The sequence below is a fragment of the Lissotriton vulgaris genome, chromosome 7 (genome assembly GCF_964263255.1).
Source record: "Lissotriton vulgaris chromosome 7, aLisVul1.2, whole genome shotgun sequence".
Classification (NCBI taxonomy): Eukaryota; Metazoa; Chordata; class Amphibia; order Caudata; family Salamandridae; genus Lissotriton; species Lissotriton vulgaris.
Genome location: NC_141695.1, coordinates 574,713,342 through 574,720,477, shown reverse-complemented (window position 1 = coordinate 574,720,477; position 7,136 = coordinate 574,713,342).

Sequence of the window (7,136 nt, the reverse complement as noted above, 5' to 3'; positions counted from 1 at the left end):
ACGAACTGCGGAGATTGGGGCACTGGAAGTTGGACTGTTATAAGGCCTATATCAGAATGCGGGGATTCGGGGAGGAGGAAGCCTGACGTAATTTCCTTTGTCTCACACCTTTTTCTTTTCAAGTGTGGTGGCGGGGCCAGAGGTGGCGGGATTGTCAATTCTCATCTTGGGACACTCCTTTGTGAAACGAGCTGAGTGTTATGAATGGGACAATTTAGACTTGGAACTTAGGCTGTTTCATTGTTATTGGCACGGAAAGGGGGGCATGAGGTGGCACAAGTTATTTCTGGCTTTGAGTAAGGTAGTTAGGGGGGAACCTGCACAGATGTGTTAGTTATCCATTTGGGTGAGAATGATTTGGTGCAATGCAAAGGACTGGCGTTGTTCAAACAAATGAATAGGGATTTGCTGGAGATTCAGCGATAGTGGGCAGGTTGCCATTTCATTTGGTCTGAGTTTATCCCTAGGAGATCTTGGAGAAGGGCTGAAAGGCTGGCGGCCATAGACAGAGCACGGAGGAAGATTAATAGGGACATGAGAGTATTTTGCGACAAGGAAGGGTTTGGAAGGATGGAATATCCAGAGCTGCGTTATGCGGCGATGTATTTCTACAGGGAATATGGGGTACATCTGTCATGCTATGGCATGGAATTGTACATAGTCCAGCTTAAGGAGGCTTTAGACAAGGCTATAGGTGTGTACAGATACCCGAAGCGTCAGGAGGCCTAGTTTGGGCGGGTCAAAAGCCATTGGTGATGATCTTTCGAGTGGCGCATTTCATAGGTCAGTTTGTTGTACAGCGATGTATAGTTACAGTTATGTAGGAACATAGTTTATGTAGTTAAGTAGGTGAAGAAAGGTTAGGAAATTGCGAGTTATGGTTACAATTGTTGCAGAGGGATCATGTTTAAGGGAGGGGTTGGGGGTAGGATAGGAGGACTTTATTTAGTGAGGTATAGTTTTGTACGGCACAGGCCAAGGGTTTTTAATGTGTAAGGTGCACCTGTTTCCAATAAAGTGGCCTTTTTCACACCAACAAGCTAGTCTGTGGTCTGTGCTGCCCCCCCAAACAGCAGGTGGAACATAATGCAATCTTCCCTCACAACAGAGGAGGTGTAGCATTGGCAGTTTCAATGCACCTTTCCCTCAAACAGCACAGGTGTAGCACAAACAGTGGCAGTACAATCTTCCCTTAATCGGAACCGCATGATACTGCATGGGGCAAGAACAGCACAGGCAACAGAGCGCAACATCCTCTCGAGTCCACAGAAAAGGCAGAGGTGGGACATTTGCAGTGCATTTTTCCTTCACATTCAGAACATCTTTTTACATCACTGAACAGGCTCAGGATTAAGTCTGGCTGGGTAACTCCACTCCGCTTGCAGAGTTTGCCACACTATGCATTACGCGGAGTTCGCGGACTTCTGAAAAACTCCGCTCCGCTATACAGAGCAGAGTTTTTTTTATTGCTCCTCAACTTTGTCAATGTCAAGTTGGAGAGCGCGAACGTGGAAAATCAACCTGCCGGTGAGATTTCTCAATGTGGGTGGTCGTATTTCTCATTGCGAGTTGTCGCATATGCTTGCGACCGCTCCCGTTGGGAAACCATCCGTTTGCGTTGAGAAAGCTGCTGCTTGAGTGAAAAATCTTCTCTAGCGGCAGAAAGGAAGCAACACCCATTTGTGCTGTGCATGGTGCCGTTCCCATTGATTGGACAATGCAGACAAACACATGGCCTTGAAAATCACAGCGAACAGCATATCTAGCGCACTCCGCCGCTTGCAGAGCACCGCGTAGTGCGGCAGATTTTTTCAGCACTCACGGAGTTCTGCCGCCGAACTCGGAGAACTCAGCCCAGGATTACTCAGGGCAGGTCAGTGCTGGCCTTTCCTCCGGGAGTACCATCAGCAAAACCAAATTTGGTGCCCCTGCCACTCACCCTCTTTAATTGTCTATGTATTGAACATTTGGGATGAGTGGGAGAAGTGTGGTGGGGGCACCATTGAGAATTGCTATGAGCCCCCGCCCCAAATAAAAGCTTACAAGAGTGCCAGCAGACTTTAAAAAACAATTTAGACACATTTTTGTTGGATCTAAACTGTTGATTGGGCCCATCTGGAGGATGGCAGCATGGGCATGGATCCAGTTTGCACATGCTATAGGCCAGCCCTGGCACAGGCAGCTGAGCGCAGGGTTCCCTCACATACACAGATCAGGTAAAGGATGGGCAGCTGCTGTGTGGTTTCATACAGACTAGGTAGATACAGCAAAGGCAGCAGCAGAATATGTCAACCAAAGCCAGCTGCAGTTCATATTTATCTCCAGAACTGGTATAGCAAGGACAATTGCAATGCATGTTTCCCTCACAAGGAATAGGTACAGCTGGGTCAATTGCAGTGCATGTTTCCCTCACACGGAATAGGTACAGAGCGGGCAGGTCCAGTGTACGCTTCTCTCCCAGTCACAACAACCTGATGCTGGGCAGCTCAGCACAGCCATCTCTCATGTACAAGTAAGCTATTCTGCATAAATTGATCCAGTGCACACCCCTCACTTAATACAAACAGTGGCAGGATAATTACTTCAGAGAGAATAGGTACAACAAACCCTTTAGCAGTGCAGGCTTCCACCACTCAGACCAGGTACATGCTTCCTCATACACAGATTAGTTTCAGCACTAACCGCTGCAGTGCAGCTTTCCACCATGCAGAATAGGTACAACATTGACAGCTGCAGTACATGCTGCCTCACACATAGATTGCTCGCAACACCAACCGCTGCAGTGCAGCTTTCCACCATACAGAAGAGGTACAGCATGGACATCTGCAGTGCACGGTTCCCTCAAACAGAAGTGTTACTGCATTGAAAGAGTATGTTTTCGGCAAACAGAATAGGCACAGCAAATCCAGCTGCAGTGCAGATTTCCATCAAACAGAAAAGGTACAGCATTGACAGCTGCAGTGCACAGTACTCTCAAATAGAGCATTTACATCATTAAAAGGGCAAATGTTCTTCAGTCTCAGAATAGGTGCAGCACGTACAGCTGCAGAAACGGTTTTCATCCCTAAGAAAAGTCCCAGCACTGGCAGGTGCAGTGCTCGGTTCCTCACACAGAATAAGTACAGCATTGACAGCTGCAGTGCTCGGTTCCTCACACAGAATAGGTACAGCCTTGACAGCTGCAGTGTGCGGTTCCTCACACAGAATACGTACAGCGTTGACAGCTGCAGTGCACGGTTCCTCACATAGAATAGGTACAGCATTGACAGCTGCAGTGTGCGGTTCCTCACATAGAATAGGTACAGCATTGACAGCTGCAGTGCGCGGTTCCTCACACAGAATACGTACAGCGTTGACAGCTGCAGTGCACGGTTCCTCACATAGAATAGGTACAGCATTGACAGCTGCAGTGCGCGGTTCCTCACACAGAATACGTACAGCATTGACAGCTGTAGTGCACGGTTCCTCACACAGAATAGGTACAGCATTGACAGCTGCAGTGCACGGTTCCTCACACAGAATAGGTACAGCATTGACAGCTGCAGTGCGCGGTTCCTCACACAGAATAGGTACAGCATTGACAGCTGTAGTGCACGGTTCCTCACACAGAATAGGTACAGCGTTGACAGCTGCAGTGCACGGTTCCTCACACAGAATAGGAACAACGTTGACAGCTGCAGTGCGCGGTTCCTCACACAGAATACGTACAGCGTTGACAGCTGCAGTGCACGGTTCCTCACATAGAATAGGTACAGCATTGACAGCTGCAGTGCGCGGTTCCTCACACAGAATAGGTACAGCGTTGACAGCTGCAGTGCACGGTTCCTCACACAGAATAGGTACAGCATTGACAGCTGTAGTGCACGGTTCCTCACACAGAATAGGTACAGCGTTGACAGCTGCAGTGCACGGTTCCTCACACAGAATAGGTACAGCATTGACAGCTGTAGTGCGCGGTTCCTCACACAGAATAGGTACAGCGTTGACAGCTGCAGTGCACGGTTCCTCACACAGAATAGGTACAGCATTGACAGCTGTAGTGCACGGTTCCTCACACAGAATAGGTACAGCGTTGACAGCTGCAGTGCACGGTTCCTCACACAGAATAGGAACAACGTTGACAGCTGCAGTGCGCGGTTCCTCACACAGAATACGTACAGCGTTGACAGCTGCAGTGCACGGTTCCTCACATAGAATAGGTACAGCATTGACAGCTGCAGTGCGCGGTTCCTCACACAGAATAGGTACAGCGTTGACAGCTGCAGTGCACGGTTCCTCACACAGAATAGGTACAGCATTGACAGCTGTAGTGCACGGTTCCTCACACAGAATAGGTACAGCGTTGACAGCTGCAGTGCACGGTTCCTCACACAGAATAGGTACAGCATTGACAGCTGTAGTGCGCGGTTCCTCACACAGAATAGGTACAGCGCTGACAGCTGCAGTGCACGGTTCCTCACATAGAATAGGTACAGCATTGACAGCTGCAGTGCGCGGTTCCTCACATAGAATAGGTACAGCATTGACAGCTGCAGTGCACGGTTCCTCACATAGAATAGGTACAGCATTGACAGCTGCAGTGCTCGGTTCCTCACACAGAATAGGTACAATGTTGACAGCTGCAGTGCACGGTTCCTCACATAGAAAAGGTACAGCATTGACAGCTGCAGTGCGCGGTTCCTCACACAGAATAGGTACAGCCTTGACAGCTGCAGTGCACGGTTCCTCACATAGAAAAGGTACAGCATTGACAGCTGCAGTGCACGGTTCCTCACACAGAATAGGTACAGCGCTGACAGCTGCAGTGCACGGTTCCTCACACAGAATACGTACAGCGTTGACAGCTGCAGTGCACGGATTATTCAAACTGGACAGTTATAGCATTGCAAGGATATATTTCTCTCAAACAGAATATGTACAACACAAACTGGTACAGCAGAGAAAGCTGCAGTGCACTGCTCCCTCAAGCAGAATTTGCAGCATTGAAAGGGCACATTTCTCTCGTAGTCAGAATAGGTGCAACACATAGAGCTGCAGTGCAGGTTTACGGCACACATAAAAGGTACATCATTGACAGTGGCAGAGTAGGTTTCCTCAAACTAGGAAATAGGTACAGCATTGACAACCGCAGTGTGCAGTTCCCTGAAACAGAATAGATATAGTATCGAAAGTGCACGTTACGCTCACACCCAGAATAGGTGCAGCGCATACAGCTACAGTGAAGGTTTCCATTGCTCAGAAAAAGTACAGCATCAACAGCTGCAATGAACAGTTCCTCACACAGAATACTGTTTAATTTGAGACAGCACTAAAGCCTGGTAAAGTGCTTGGAGTTCCTCCAACTCATGATAAGGTGGGAGTGCCATTGATAGACTCAGACCTGGGTGCTTCAGTCTTAAGCCCCGAATTGCCCAGTGCTCACTGCACATCAGTGATGCTCATCGCCGAGTGGGTTGGGGTCTGCAACTCTCGCTGACTCCAACCCAGTCTGTCACAAGTAAGGGGCTGTCACCTCTCGTCATTGACTGACCCAATGAGAGGAGGTGGCAGATCCAATCATCATTGAACCACCAAGGCTGTCCTTCTGCCACCCAAGAGTACAGCTATGGCATGGTTAGTTGTGTTTTTCAATGTTGGGTGCGTGTGTGCATGTATGAATATATGTGTTTTTGTGCATGCATGCATGCTGTGATTGTATGTGTGCATTTGTATGTGCTTGTGAATGGTGGGTGCATGTGTGCACACTTGTGTATATATGGGTGGGATTGAGTGCGCACATAGATAGGTGAGTGTGTGTGTATGTGGCCCGCCCCATGATCAAATTGCCAGCCATGTCTGCCTGCAAGAGTGGAATAAAGGAGCCGTAGTGTATTATGGTTGGAGAACGAGGAATGAGGTGGAATCAAGACTATGCATCTTTGGTATTCGCCAATTATGACATTCGTTAACACTGGCTGCGGCCTTCTAAGGGAAAACATTCACTACCGGACCATATTATTTTACAAATCAATCACTGCCAGCAAGCAACATCACAGCAAACACGAGAGTTGGGGACCTACATTCTGTGAGAGTTCCTTGATGTGAGGCCTTCCATTATGCTGGGCATGGTATACTTTAAGCATGGCCAGTGGTGTAGATGAGTATAATTATTCTTCTAGGAGTGTGTTGTGCTTTGCTGCAAATATCTATACCCGAAAATGCATTCTTCTCTTTCATCTCATTTGATGGCGTTCTACAAAAATGTCAATCACAACCGGAAACATTTTTACTTTTTACATTTTACAAAGTGACCTTGGCAAAACTGTGACAGCTCATGTGTTATGCAAACCCAACATAAACCTCAGTGCTGCTCAGAAATCCCATGTCCTGGGATACACACTGAGACATTTCTGGATATTTAGCTAACATAACTTTTGCATCCTGGGACTTGTAGTTTTGTTTTTCTATAGGATGAGCTTAAAAATGTCATCAAGCAAACTGATGTTGGCTAAAAAGCCAGGGCTAGCTGAAGTTGTCACATCCAGCATGGAGCCACATTGGAGCAATGAAAATATTTTCTCACGTTTTCTAGGGGTTCAGTCTTTTATGCTATATGTGTGCAAGTCACCAAACCTTAAGGAGCCAACCCGCTATCTGGCTTGGCCCTGAGAGCCAATGCAGCAGCCAAGCCATCGAAAGACTAATTATCTAAAACACACAACAGATGACATGTAAACCTATGACATGACTTTAAAATAAACATGTTTTACTCTAGTGTTAAGTTTAAAACATGTAGTCTATCACTGAATCAAGTGAAATTTATCAACATTTCTAGTTTCAAAATATATATTAAGAAGGTCCCATGGCAGACAGAGATTACTGGATTCAGATTATGACATTCAGAGCTTCTTTCCACTGATGCGAGGGGCTTGCGTATACTGTGGAAGCGAAAACTGAGGATCAAATTTGGACCTGCATTAAATGGTAACCTATTGCAATTTGAGCCAGAGGTCGTTTTCACAAAATATCAGGGAAAAGATATTGTGTGAACAAAATATCGTGCCAAGAATATTGAGGACACGAATATAGTGAAGGTAAGTTTCTATATGTAAGCACATTTTAACAATGCTTAACTTCACATATATGTACCCTATCTA